Below are 14,209 nucleotides of genomic sequence, written 5' to 3' on the forward strand. Positions count from 1 at the left end.
TTACATGTGCATCACTGCACACTGGGTCTCTTTTTCAGGGGTTAAAGCAAAGCTAAACGCAGGTGCTGACCTGGACCAAGTTTTTAAAGCTGCTCGGAAACATGCAACACTAGCCATGTTTGGCTTTGAGAACCGTCATATAGCACAAAACATTTTGAATGAGTTCAACACAAAGGTCTTTCACTGGCTGTCTCCAAAAAAACGCGGCATTGGTTATGTTTCCACGGATAATGGCGCCAATGTAGTTAAGGCCATGGAACTGGGTGACTATTTCAGAGTGCCGTGTTTGGCGCACTGTATAAACCTGGTTGTTAAAAAATTCTTGGATAAAGACAGTCCAGCATGCCAGTTAGTGGTCACCTACCGAAAAATGTGCAACCATTTCAGCCATTCTTTTAAGGCCCGGAAGCATCTGAGGCGCCTGCTACATGAACGTCGAATGCCAGTGTAAGCACTCATCCAGGAGGTGCCAACACGTTGGAACTCAACCTTCTACATGCTTGAGCGTCTGTATGAGCAGTTTACGGTACTCGATCAGTATTTCTTAACAATGGGTACAGCTGTGAAGGAGGACCTGAGGTTAAATGCGGCGGAATGGGAGCTAGTTAAAAGCCTGACAGACATGCTTCGTCCTTTTGAGGTCTTCACGCGTGCAGTCAGCAGGGAGGACTGTAATTTGGGAAAAGCTATCCCATTGTTGCGCATGCTGGAGCACAAACTGAAGGCGGTGTCTTCAAAGTTTCAAAAAGATGAAGAAAATCAAGAAGCTTTTGTTTTGGCAGAGAAATTATTAGAGCGCCTACTTGGCGATGAACGTCTTCGAAAGACCCACTCAGAACAGCATTACATTTGTGCTACTATTCTGCATCCACGCTACAAAAAGGCGCTGGCAGGCTGTGCATTATTTCCTTTTAGTGATGAAGATGTTACAAAGTACAAACGTTAGCTAGCCTTGTCAGCCATCAGGTTTGAAAGAGAACGGAAGCAAATTGAAGGAAAAGGCAGTACATCAGCATCAGCAGGCCATCCCCAGTCAAAAGACTCCACTTCTGCACCTGTGGCTGTGGCAGAAGGGACCTCTCAGCCTTTAAAGACACCGGCAACCGCATCATCTGCACCAGACACAACAGAAATATCGGGTGATGAAGAGGATTGGCTAGCTGAGATTAGTTATGGTTCTCAAAAGGTCTGAGCAAAAATTCAGCAAAGTGGAGGAACCGTGGAGAACTTTGAGTCGATGGTGCAGGACTATCTGAATGACTCAACAGAGGTCTATGTTAATGCTGACCCATTGGCGTATTGGCATGGGAAAAAAGAATTGTGGCCAGAGATCACCCTCCTGGCTATACGTTACTTGTCTTGCCCACTCGTAAGCGTGTCTTCTGAACGTGTTTTCAGTGCTGCTGGTGGCATTGTAACTTGCAAACGGACCCGCCTCTGGCCCAAAAATGTGGAGATATTGACAATGATCAAGATGAATGAGCACCTTTTACCACCAGATTTCAAAGTACCAGATTGCACGACGGAAGAAGACGAGGAGGACAGCAACTTAGATGAGGGAATTTCTTCTGTGTTAGGTGACACTGACCTACTCCTGTCTGAATTTGCAGTATGAGGACTAACTCTTCTTCCCTGACACCGAGCCCTGAAAATGAGCCAATGAATTCAGAAATTTTCTTTTTCGTACTTATTCACTTTTATTACTGTGTTCCTGTCTTTCTTTGTTTTGCACAAGTTAATATAATTAACACTTTAATCACCTGTACTTTTGCTTTTTGGCTGTTTGGGGGTCTTCTACTTGTTTTCGCCTGGGTTGACAGCTCTGGGGCCATTGCTGGGAAGGTCTAATACCGGATAAAAACTGGTTTAAACAACATCCATGAGGAAAAAGGTTTTGCATTTTCTGACTTTTCGCTCAATGTAGCGTTTTCGGGGGCCTGTTTGGGGGGCTTCCGGGTGTTTGTGGGTGGTTTTCGGGGTCTGGGAGCACTACTGGGTATGGATAGTTTAGATAGCAAGAGGTTTGAAGGAAATCCATGGAGGCAGAGGGGAGTTAGGGCCTAGCTGCAGAGCGCGCGCTGAGTGATTTTGCACATTTTCAGAAAAGTGACTAAGTCCACATTTTTGTACTTTTGCTTTTTGGCTGTTTGGGGGTCTTCTACTTGTTTTCGCCTGGGTTGACGGCTCTGGGGCCATTGCTGGGAAGGTCTAATACCGGATAAAACTGGTTTAAACAACATCCATGAGGAAAAAGGTTTTGCATTTTCTGACTTTTCGCTCAGTGTAGCGTTTTCGGGGGCCTGTTTGGGGGGCTTCCTGGTGTTTGTGGGTGGGTTTCGGGGTCTGGGAGCACTACTGGGTATGGATAGTTTAGATAGCAAGAGGTTTGAAGGAAATCCATGGAGGCAGAGGGGAGTTAGGGCCTAGCTGCAGAGCGCGCGCTGAGTGATTTTGCAAATTTTCAGAAAGTGACTAAGTCCACATTTTTGTACTTTTGCTTTTTGGCTATTTGGGGGTCTTCTACTTGTTTTCGCCTGGGTTGACGGCTCTGGGGCCATTGCTTGGAAGGTCTAATACCGGATAAATCTCAAAGTCAAAAGTCAAAGTCAAAAAAAGGCTTTATTTCGACATATAACTATATCTTAAAAAGCATACAATCAATAAAAAAATACTTTTCAGTACATTTAAAATAAACAGCAACTTTCTGCTATCAGAAAATGAATCTATAGGGTTTAAAAATAAGCATTTAGTTTAAAACAGACCATGGTAAACAATGTAATTAAACAATTTGCCTAAGTCTTTTTGCCCGGATTCGCCATGCCCACCCAAGGTACTTCGAGGTGGCACATGCGTAAAAAGTACGAGTGTCCGAATAAAGAATTCTTAAGGCCACGTTGCAATGCCTAGTGCCCAGAGTACGACACATGGGTTTGAGCCATTTTGACCGTGGAACTATATATGCAGGACACTCGAATAAAAAGTGGGGGACAGATTCTCTGCGCTGTGGGCAAAAGGGACACCACGGAGCAGTCTGGTATGGGATTTTCCAGTGGCAAGTAAATTCCATTACGGGGAGAAGACCAATTCTGAATTTAAAGTACAGGGACCTTTCCCAAGAGGCTGAGATGGTGTCCAGATACAGTTCTCTATAGGGGGTATCTTTGGACTCCATGAAGTTTCTAGTCGATTTGCATATCGAGGTAGAGGAATTCCTTCTGTATGTCACCCAATTCCAATAAAGTTGTTTTATTGTGGATTTGGGGGGGGCTGACTGTTGGTGCCAAGCTTCTTCCAGCCCCAGATTGGTAAGTAAGGCTTTGATATCCGTTAGCCACTTTATTTTCGCCCACCCTGCCGAACTTAGTAACTCCCGTAGACCATCCGCATAACTTGAGAGTTCAGGAACTCTCCAGATGCGAGCCCACAGAAGCAAAGGGCGTAACTTCGCTAGATCTTCTATAGCCCGACAGCCCATGTCCAATTGCAGAGGCAAGATGGGGACAGACGGGCCAAGGGACATCAAGCTTCTCAAGAAGGAATTCTCAGCTCGAGTAAGGTCTTTCAAGTTCGACATTCCCCATAATTCCGCCCCATACAAGGCAGCACTTACTCCTCTGGCCGCGTAGATGTCCAATACTGCAGCTATAGGTTTAGTTGAGGCTGCTCTCTGCTCTTTAAGCAGGGTCCCGGTTATTCTTTTTAGGTTTAGCAACATTTTGAGCAGATGCTGGTCCCATTTCATGGAATCCACCAACCTGATGCCCAGATAATCGAAGGTTTTAGTCCTGTCCAATGCCACGGAGCCCAATGTTGGCGGAGGGCCCAGTTTTTGCGGAGGGTTCAAAATAAGGTACTTTGTTTTATCTGTATTTATACAGAGTCCTCTTTGTTTACAAAAATCGTCAAAGCCTGAGAGAAGCTGTTGTAGGCCCATTGGCGATTTTGAAAGGAGCAAAGTATCGTCCGCAAAAAGCAGGGTGGGGATGGAGCGACCTGCCAGGCGAGGGGCATCTGCTGGAATCCTTGACAAGTGGTCCACCACCCCATTAACATAGAGCGAAAAGAGTGTTGGGGCAAGAACGCACCCTTGCCGCACTCCTCTATTTACATCTATTCTTCGGGTTTTTTGGCCATTGGGACCCCAGCGAATTTGGGCGTAGTTGGTTTCATGGAACTTCATGACCAGGTGGAGCAGGTAAGGTGGCAGGCCAAGATCGTTAAGAACCTTCCAGAGTTTATTTCTCGGGACCAAATCGAAGGCCGTCCGGAGGTCGATGAAGGCCAGATATAATGTACCCTTCCCAATTGTGACGACCTTCCAGTGGATCATAAGAAGCCTTAGCGATTGTTCAATTGTTCCAGTGCCAGCACGGAACCCTGCCTGAAAATCCGAAAGGATCCTGTTCTCATCTGCCCATTGCTGTATTCTTGTTAAAAGAACCTTGCCTGCAACTTTTTGTGAGCAGTCGATCAGGCTGATTGGCCTGTAGTTCCCTGGGTCATCTCTCGAGCCTTTTTTGTGAAGGGGAACCACTTCAGCGGCCATCCAAGAGGCAGGCAAAGGTGCGCCTTCCAAAGCAGCATTCAAAACCGAAGAGATCAGTGTGCTCCAATAATCTATGTCAGCTCGGAGCAAGTCACCCGGAAGACCATCGGGGCCAGCCGCCTTGCGTGGAACCAAAGATTTTATTGCACTTTCCGCTTCTATCTTAGTAAACAGATATTCCTCGAATCTTTCCATCACTCTTAGGGGCTGTGGGAAAACAAAATCCAACGCTTCAACTGCGGATGCCGTATACAATTTCGAAAAATGTGTAAACCATAAGTCCTCGCTTATATTACAGGTGATAACTGTATCAAGGGGTCTGTTCTTCTTGTGAACTAAGTCCCAGAAAGCTTTTGCGTTCTTTCCGCCGCTGGCAGCTCGGAGATCCTGCCAAAACTTGTCTTCCCAGTCTCTCTTTGCTGTTTTGAGCTCCAATTTATAGCCCTTCCGTTCAGTGGATATTAGGGTGGCATTACCACTTTTCACCGCCAGTATCAGGGCTCTCTTCTTGGCACGACACTCCTTCGTGTACCATCCTGACTTGCCTTGTTGGTTGTTACGATTAGAGTTCCCATTTTTTACTTTGGCCTTGAAAAGGTCCCCAATTGAGAGTGAAACCTCACAGAACAATGCTGTAATCTGATTAGGGCAAATAGGCTGACTTTTTAAAATGGCACAGGCTGTGGAAGTAACAGTTCTGATACATGCCATTTTCTCCTCATCTATTGCCACTTTGTCCCATTTCAAGCGTCTTAAGCAGTTTGTTGGGACCACTCCTCCCAGTGGCCCTGTTGCGAGAGCGTCATGGTTTCCATTTCCAGGGAAGTTCTCTTTCCACCAGGTTGATAGTGTCAAAGAAAGGGCGTTATGGTCACTGTCCAAGGAGGGTAGGACTACCATATCCTTCATGTGAGCCCACAAAGAAAAGTTTAGAAGGATATAATCGATCCGGGAAGAATGGCCGACCCTATTATATGTATGAGCCCCCACTAGGTCTGATGGAGTCCTCCCATTGGCTGCCCTTAGACCATGCTCTAAAGTGAGGGAATTTAGTTGGATGATTCTGGGTGTCCAACTATTTATGATGGGCAAGTCAAGTGACGGGACACCTCTCCTAGAATCTTCATCATTTAGATCCAGGGATTCATCGGGTAACAAGGGCTCAAATGTGCAATTGAGGTCCCCCATGACCAAAATTAGGGAATCACTACAGCACTCACCCAGGGCTACCTCCAGGTCCAAGAGCGTTGGTGACAAAGCTCTCCCGGTGGCCCCTCGTGTATAGATATTAAAAATCTCCAGTTTTTCTGCTCTCCTTGGGCAAGTTACAGTGAGATGCATCAAATCTGGAGTTTTTTGGGGGTGATGGTGTACCCTCCATCCCAAAGTAATGTTTATCCAAACCAAGAGACCTCCGAAAGGGCGACCTCTTCCCGAGACTGGAATTTCTGCCGGGACAAAAAAGGTGGCATTACCTACTCGGTGCCTTGGTTCTACGCACCATGTCTCTTGAAATGCGCAAACTGAGTGGGGTTCAACAAGCGCCACCCAGTCTGGGACATCTAGCTTGCTGCTTAAGCCTGCCACATTCCAACTAATGATTTTCAAAGGGGCAGGATGCTGGGACTCATTATAACCGCTATTCCCACCCTGAGGACCCGAAGTTTGAGGACTATCCCCTAGTTCAAGTTTATCTGTCCCATCACCTGAAGGAAAGGGTAGGATTGGGATAGGCGAGGGATCGGGCACAACAATGTTGGTCAGCGGTACCTCCCCTACCAGAGAAGTTGTGTCAGCCCTTTGGGGGGAGACATTTGTTACCTCTAAGGTGTTAAGTCACCAGCCCCAACCCTGTGGAGTGGTTGGTTGGGAGGGAGTCCATGCCCTTGCTCTAGGATCCAAGGTCGGGTAATGAGAGAACCATACACCTCTACCCCCATCTTGGAAGAACTTATTGTTATTATTATTGAGCCCCATTAAGGGGGGAGGGTGATAAAAATACCCCAAATCCCTAGTTTGTATGTCGCAAAAGTTGTGCTGCGACTGTTGGTTACAAATCATGCCAGCAGCTCTGGGATCATTGAAATTAATCAACACACAGTCCCCGGTAATAGCCTTGCGTCTGTTACCGATCCAACCCACCCTTCGGACGAAGGCTATTCTACCATCAATGTGCCCTGGGAGGGGTCTATTAGCTTTTAGCCAGGAGAGCGTCTTGTGTTTGAGTTCAGAGTAGGACTCACAAGAGCCCTCGTCAAGCTCAGGTACCCCTGTTAGAATAACCACATAGGGCTTGCAGCCAGGCGGAAGGCTAGCATTTGGCGTACGCCGTTTTATCCTGTCTTTGGCTGGGGGTTTTCTTATAGTTTTTGCTGGGGATTTGGGCGCTACATGCGAAGCAGAAGTAGTAGGGGATGTGATTATAATTGCAGCGCCCTTGCTTACGGTCACTATATCTCCAGTTGCCTTAGTTTGGGAAGTAATAGGCTTGTGATTTGCAGTAAGTTTGACCTTGGGTGCCTTTGGTACATGGGTGCTGGATTTGTTCATTGGACATGCCAAACTAGGCTCAGGGGTAGGGGTCGGTGGGGGGGGTATGGTTCCAGTAATAGGTTTGGGAGCCTTAGCCGAGGCAGGCGTTTTTGAACTAGGTGAGGGATCAGGGAGGGCTGTCGGTTTAGACGGAACTGTTGGAGCGGCACCGCTCCTTAGCCCACCGTTTTCTTCAGCCTGAGTTTTAGCGTGAAATTTAACTAACGATTTCACTGCATAAAAATTGTCCAGCATTGACTGCTCAAGTGAGGCTAGTTTGCGTGTGAGGCCATCGATCTTATCTACGAGTGGCATCACCACTGACTTAATGATGCTCTCAACTTGGAGGCAAATGCTAGCATCTATAGGGGCCAGTTGCCCAGGAGTGCCCTCGACAGCAGCGTCTTCAATATGGGGCACTTGGGGTTTTGAGCGAAGAACCTGATTCGGGGTAATACCCCCTTTTGGTGTGATGTTCCTACTAACCTTACTATGAGGTTTTAGAGAGCCTCCCCTACGGGGACTAATGGGACGCTTTCTCTTCTTTCGAGGGACGATGCCTAGGGTTAGATTCCCAGCAGGTACAGTTTCGGGGACTACCACTCTAGAAGTGTTAGTATCAAAATGGCCTGCAGTGGATGGGGAATTCGCAGCTGTATTAACAAACACATGGGGGCTCAAATCATCAGGGGTATTGGGAGTGCAATCTGGAATCTGCCTCTCTGGTGATGGAACACTAAAAAGAGAGGAAGTGGAGTGTGTCGGGTCGAGCACAATACTTGGAGCTGTGGTGGTTACCCTTTCTAGACTAGCCCTAATCCGACTCACTCTCTCATCAATGGTGGGGGAATCAACTATTACTAAGGGGGTTGATGGAATATGACCAGGGCTATCAGCTAGGGCAATGGCACCCAAAGAAGAGCGCTTATTAGACGTGCTTAAAGAGTCCCTAGACAACCTTCGCTCAGCCAAGATTATCTCCTTCTCAACTATGGAAACAGCACGGGTTATGAACTGGTCCATAGTACCTATAACAACGTCTCCAGCAGATTTCTTTGTCTTACAGGACCGGGTTCCTGAAGCCATAGTCCTGGTGGCTTGAAGTCCGCTTTGTGAGGCCAAGGGATATAGCCCAGCCCGGCCTCCTCTGGCCCCGGACGGCCACAGACGGTCCCGCCCTTGTCCCGGGCTTCTCCCGGCGCGCTCCCGCTCGCTCCCGCGTAGCGGTAGAGCAAGCGTCGGTAAATAGGTGGTGTGATTGGTGAAGGGGCGGGGCTTGCAGGGAGAGCGGCCCAGGTGATTGCAGGCGGGCTATCAGGGACTCCTGGGATATGGAGTCCCTGACCACGCTGCTCGCAGCCCTGCAAGGCTTACCGGCACCCTTGGCGTCTGCACGCACTCCCGAAGTTCCTCTGCTCCCAGACACGAAGCGGGACCCGCGGAGCGGGTCCGGCGAGGGGTAGCCTGGGTCCACGAGAAGGAAGCTGTTCCACCAGCAAACGGGCAGCAGATACGCACAAAGAAAGTCCCAAGGAGGTAGTGGGAACAGTGGCTTTTAACTCGTAGGTGAAGGGGCGGGGCTTGCAGGGAGAGCGGCCCAGGTGATTGCAGGCGGGCTATCAGGGACTCCTGGGATATGGAGTCCCTGACCACGCTGCTCGCAGCCCTGCAAGGCTTACCGGCACCCTTGGCGTCTGCACGCACTCCCGAAGTTCCTCTGCTCCCAGACACGAAGCGGGACCCGCGGAGCGGGTCCGGCGAGGGGTAGCCTGGGTCCACGAGAAGGAAGCTGTTCCACCAGCAAACGGGCAGCAGGTACGCACAAAGAAAGTCCCACTCGTGGGAATGTGTAATTTTTGTTGCAAGTGATTTGAAGAAAATCCATGGTGGGAAAGGGGGGATCACTTACTCTGTGAGAGGCACTTAGTGTTGAAAACATTTAGCCATTTACACTTAAAGGAAGAAAATGACACAGACTTAAGTTTCAGGAAAACAAACTTACTGTTAAACCACCACCCACCAGACTCAAAAGCAGTAAAAAACAGGTATGCTCAGATAAAGTTTCAAAAAGTATATTTGTATAGCCCTAACAAAATAATCTCCCTCAAGACCCTCCCTAACCCCAACGATTGTCTTTCAAAGGTCCCCAAAAGAACCCAACTCCCAAATCCCACCCCCCAAAAGTCTCTAAAAAAGGGGCAAGGGACACTACGGCAGGATGCTGTTCACTGTAGCGGCCAGGGCATCATACTCCTTGCGGAGGGTGGCATGGTCGAAGCGGAGGCCCTCCACCAAGTTCTTATAGGTTAAGACCTCCTGCTCCAGGTAGGACACTCTGAGGGATAAGCGGCACTGGCGTGCCTTGCAACTCCTGTGGGGGGCAGCTGATGTCTTTGCTGCTCGGCGGTGGCGGTTGGCTTTGGTAGCCCAGCTCCGTACCGCTGGAGCACTGCGCTGGCTGGCAGCCCGTGTGGGCCCGGAGGAGGATGCAGCTGTCGCAGTAGATGTACTAGTAGACTGCGTGTCCTCCTCCTCCAGGGCCAGCAGCCGCCGATATTCTGCAACAGTGGCATCCAGCCTCCGTTGCCGGGCCATTCGAGCCTGCTCCTTCCTTGATGGTTTGTTGGATTTGGAAGGAGCAACTATATAAAGAAAGAAAGACATAGTCTGTAACCAATGCTCTTAAGATTAACACAAAATGATTGAGCAGAAAGTTGTGTCACAGTACAAGTAGCAACTTGAAAGCACAGTACATAACTATTGAGGCCAGTATCTATCTAACCTCCCACTTCTTCATCCTTGGCTTGCTCTAACATTAGTGTGAGTTTAAGGAATAAATTCTACGAGCACTATGGACTTCCATTACAGTCGACTATGACAGTAGTACACCAGTCTTCTTCTTCTTCTTCTCTCTTGTTTATGAAAATTGGTACGTTATCTTCTGCAAGCCGGCATAATGCCAGCACAGTGAACTTGCACCCGAGAAAAACAGACGCACACCATGATGAGTGAGACAGACTTGCGTTACTGTACCGGTACAGTACATGCAGGTGGTGAAGCTCATATTTTTCCATTAAAGGTGGCACTGAGAATACTCTGTTAAAAGGGGTACTGCTTAATTAATTTAACTTTCACCCTACAGTGCAAATGAGTACTAGAGAAGGAAAAAGAAGAAACTAAATAATCTGATTATCTATCACTTCACATGGGATGTATTTGATTACATATGGGATGACTTTAGGTGCTTTGCTTTTTTGAGTGAACAGTGATACACCCACACATGAATGACGTACTACTACTAAACTATAATTATTAAGAGAGGTAGGGAGGGTCCACCGTAATAACCGGATATATGCTGTGCTTGCAGTTGCATACAAACTACTGCTACTATTCATGGTAGTATTTGGACAAAATTACAACTTCTTTTCCTTGCCTTTCCTACACTGGAACGGACGTGCGGGTGCGGTGTTACATGCTCTTCAAAGTAACACTTAGTTCAGGGGTCTCCAAACCGGTCCTGGAGGGCCGGATCCATGCCAGATTTTTGGGATATCCCCATTGAGATACATGTAGTTATTTTAAAAATCTGGCATGTATCCGGCCCTCCAGGACCGGTTTGGAGACCCCTGACTTAGTTCATCCAGTGACCGTCTACTCTCTCTAGATACACATATGCTATCTAAGAGTCAGATAGTACCATGATCCAGGCATCCATCCATTCAAAGTATATGCACACATACAGTTTCTGTTTCACCCACCAAGGCTGTTCTCCTTCCACCCATTCTTGCTTCATCATTCACCCAGCCATGCACCATACCATATTCTTCTCAGCCACCTTGGGGACCAAGCAAACACATATCATTCTTCTTTGCCAGTCATCATTAAATTTCTCGTCCTTCCACACTTACTTTAACCCTTCTTTCGCTTTTCGTTTTTTTATATGCACACTAACAAAAGAATCTCTGTGACAAAAGCAGTAACCACAGACATATGCACATAAAATACTGCCTTTCGTTCATCCCATCCATCAAGTTCATCTCAGATCTGATTGGGATTCTTCTCGCCAAAAACTTCACAGCTAAGTCGAAGTACATTTAGAGGAGGCTACTACCTGGTTGATACACCCATGCAGAAAGCACACTCTGCAGTCTTCAATCTCAATAAGTAATGAATATATAGCTTACCTCTGGCCGCCACCACCGTGTGAACCCTCACAGGCACATTGGTGTCATCCGGCACTTGCACCGCCTCCTCCCCAGAAATGTCCTCCGGGTCCTCATCCACCACCACCACGTCCGCGCTGGCCCCGCCACCAGATGTTCCACCTACAAAGTACATTTAAGAATGTTAGAATACACCACTCACTACTATATAAGATTTGGTCTACGAATAAAGAAATGTGAAAAAAAACAGAAAACAATGTAATAATTTGTGACTGTCTAATCTAAAGTAAAACATTTCCTTTTTCCAGGGAAGGCTCAGTGCATAGAGCTATTGCTGACTAGAATGGGAGTCCAATGGAATTGCCAAATGTGCAATCTTAGTTAGCTACACAGACAGACTAATGAGAATAATCTAGTAATACCACAGGGAGTCATAGTCGAGGCAGGATAAGAATTTAGATACAGTCTAGAAGAAGATCAAAGACAATTTATAAAAAATAGAATGAGGAACGCTAGGAAAAAATAGGTACTCTATATTAAAATGAAAACTTACTGGGGCCACTGCCCTCGCCTGGCCGATCCTGGCCTTCTACAGCAGCAGCAGCAGCCTCCTCCAATGCCCTCTTGCCCCTGGGGGGAGCTGATGTACAACATGAAAGAAAGAAAGACCAGAAAACATGGATGATATTTGTCAACCAAATCAAACATTTCAAAAGAACAATAACAAAATATTTTGGCGAAATAGCAAATAGACAACTATTCCACGGGATATATTGACCGATCTCATGTGGTCTACTACGTTATTAGTATTGCTTGATTTGCGGACCGTCGACTTGGAAAGTTCTTATGTAACTCACTAAACAAACTACTAAAAAGGTTCGCCTAGGCCTGGCAGGCAGCAGTCCGCAGCACGCGAAGTGACAGACAAAGTCCATCGTGATTGCAGATCAGTGAATACTCAAACTATCAATCCACCACCACTATTTCTTCTTATCGCCATGTGTACAAAGGAAGGACTGGACTTGAGTCTGTAGGGGCTGATTTAGAAGCCCCTTGCGGCTCTTTTGCTCCATTGTTGCGTGACTTTTGTGACGCAGCGGCAGAACAAAAAAGGCGCCATGGTGCGGCGTATATTAACAACGTGACGCATATGGGAGATGCATCACGTTGTAAAGCCCTGCGCCATCAGGGGGCATTCCGGCGCAAGGGAGGGCGTTCCTGCGCAGGAACGCATCCTAAAAGTGGCTGAGGGAAATATACAAGATGTCAATCAGTCACTTTTAGGACAATGATGTTTGACTCAAACCCTGCGCCTGCTTGAAGCAGACGTACGACTTGATGCAGCATTGGGGAGATAGGGCACCCCAGAGCATTGCTGGAGCTGCGCCATCATTGTCACGCAACTCCAGCAATGCGCCATCTTTACGGCACAGATGCGTAAGGCTTCTGTGACGTTTTGGGCCCATGGTGTGCCACATTGTAAATACGGCGCACCATGGGTGGTGGTGGCATGGCGCACAATTACTGGCGCATCCCTGCTACTTTGCAGGGATGCGCCGGTAATTGAAAATCTGACCCTTAGTGTCTAGCATTACGCAGTTCTTTACACTACACTCATACATAATTTCTCAGGCCAATGAAATGAACACAAAATAGAAACCAAATAAGCATAGTAGCAAGGCTACTGAGAAGGAGAGCAGTGCACCTGAAATGCACAGAAGATTTTGAAATATAATTTACCTACAATGTAATCCGCAGCAATATTGCTCTTGGTAAAAAACAAAAATTTGCAAGATAATAACACACAGAGCGGGAGAAAACAGAGTAGTGATGAAATAGCTAGAAATAGCTACTACTACTCACCAAGCCCGGGGATCTCTACGCCGAGCACGTCCAGCAAGTCGCGTTCCCGGTCCATGAGATCCGTCCAGCGGTGGGTGGCCTGGTTATAGGTGCGCCGGACCCCAGAGTGTTCAAACATGGCCCGGCACACCTTCTCCCACCGCTCCCGGATCCCGTAGCCGGTAGCGATCTTGCCGCCTCCCATGATGGTCTTGGGGAGGCGGCGCTGGACGTGAAAGACTAGTGCGGCCACCTCCTCCGCACTAAAAATCTCCCGAGCTATAACTGTCTCCCCCTTCAAACGCCCGCACGGGAGCCGGGCACGGGGTGCGGGACCCTTCCCCTTCGCGGGCTTCTTCCCGGCTCCCTTTGCCATGGTCTGGGCAGAAAGGAAGCAAAATAATAAAGAAGAAATAGAACAGGGAAGAAGAAAAGAAAAGCGTTTAAAAAGTAGTTTAAAATTAACAAAAAGTAGCAGAAAACACAAAAATATAGAGCTAGAGAAATAGAGGGATAGATAATAAGTAAAATAGATTAAAAAAACTTCAAACAAGCAAAGGATGGCAGAGATTAGAGAGGATACAGAGAGCATGCCCAGAACCATAGCAATGAATGAGAAACAAGATGGCCGCGCCCGTTCACGACCGTGTGTGTAAGTTCGTGCGAGATTTTCCTCGCGATCACACGCGAAATTGTACCAGCGAGCCGCACACTTTGCGAGATTACACATAGCGCCCGGAAACGGAATTACGTCACGCAAACAAGATGGCCGCGCCCATGTACGACCGCTAGGGTAACTTCGCAAACGTTGCGCTACAAGCGGCTTGCGAACACGCAAAAAATCACGCAAAAAAACACACGCAAAAAAAACAAATCGTGTATTCGCACAAATTCGCGGCTTCCGAAATCGATCTCGCACGGATTCGCGCCCCGCAAATCGCGCGAAATGGCAGAAAAATGATTTTTGCAAAACTGAAAGCACTCAGCAGGTGCAAAAGTTCAATCTTAACATTAGTAACCATTCACTCTAGTGCTTCCTGAGGGGCCCCTCCAGAGTTCAGTTGCCTATTTGCAACTATTCTATGACCCTGCTCTGACCCTCACAGCAGGCTCATAGAATAGCTAC

At 47.6% G+C, this 14,209-nt stretch overlaps 1 long non-coding RNA gene across 1 annotated transcript in view; it reads right to left on the bottom strand.

Annotated features, from left to right (window-relative positions):
* Positions 1-9,601: 9,601 nt before the first annotated feature.
* LOC144761584 (uncharacterized) overlaps positions 9,602-14,209 on the bottom strand; it is a 31,116-nt gene continuing 26,508 nt past the window's right edge. Inside the window, exons 2-4 of the long non-coding RNA XR_013595795.1 lie at positions 11,795-11,881; positions 11,263-11,403; positions 9,602-9,720 (exon numbers count right to left, since the gene is read on the bottom strand). This is a non-coding gene — a long non-coding RNA (uncharacterized LOC144761584). The remainder of the gene's footprint in view (positions 9,721-11,262; positions 11,404-11,794; positions 11,882-14,209) is intronic.

This window comes from Lissotriton helveticus, chromosome 6 (genome assembly GCF_964261635.1).
Source record: "Lissotriton helveticus chromosome 6, aLisHel1.1, whole genome shotgun sequence".
NCBI lineage: Eukaryota > Metazoa > Chordata > Amphibia > Caudata > Salamandridae > Lissotriton > Lissotriton helveticus.